Source organism: Arachis duranensis, chromosome 1 (genome assembly GCF_000817695.3).
Source record: "Arachis duranensis cultivar V14167 chromosome 1, aradu.V14167.gnm2.J7QH, whole genome shotgun sequence".
Taxonomy (NCBI): Eukaryota; Viridiplantae; Streptophyta; class Magnoliopsida; order Fabales; family Fabaceae; genus Arachis; species Arachis duranensis.
The window spans coordinates 68444956-68445277 of record NC_029772.3 but is presented as its reverse complement, the minus strand read 5'-3'; positions in this window follow the sequence as shown (position 1 = coordinate 68445277).

Below are 322 nucleotides of genomic sequence, written 5' to 3'. Positions count from 1 at the left end.
ATATCTTAGAACAAGAACAAGCGGAATTGAATGGAAGAACAATAGTAATTGCATTAATACTCGAGGTACAGCAGAGCTCCACACCTTAATCTATGGTGTGTAGAAACTCCACCGGTGAAAATACATAATAACAAGGTCTAGGCATGGCCAAATGGCCAGCCTCCCAAAGAGGGTTCAATCATAAAAACATGATCAAAAGCTTCTTTAATACAATAGCAAAAGGTCCTATTTATAGATAACTAGTAGCTTAGGGTTTACAAAGATGAGTAAATTACATCAAAATCCACTTCCGGGCCCACTTGGTGTGTGCTTGGGCTGAGCA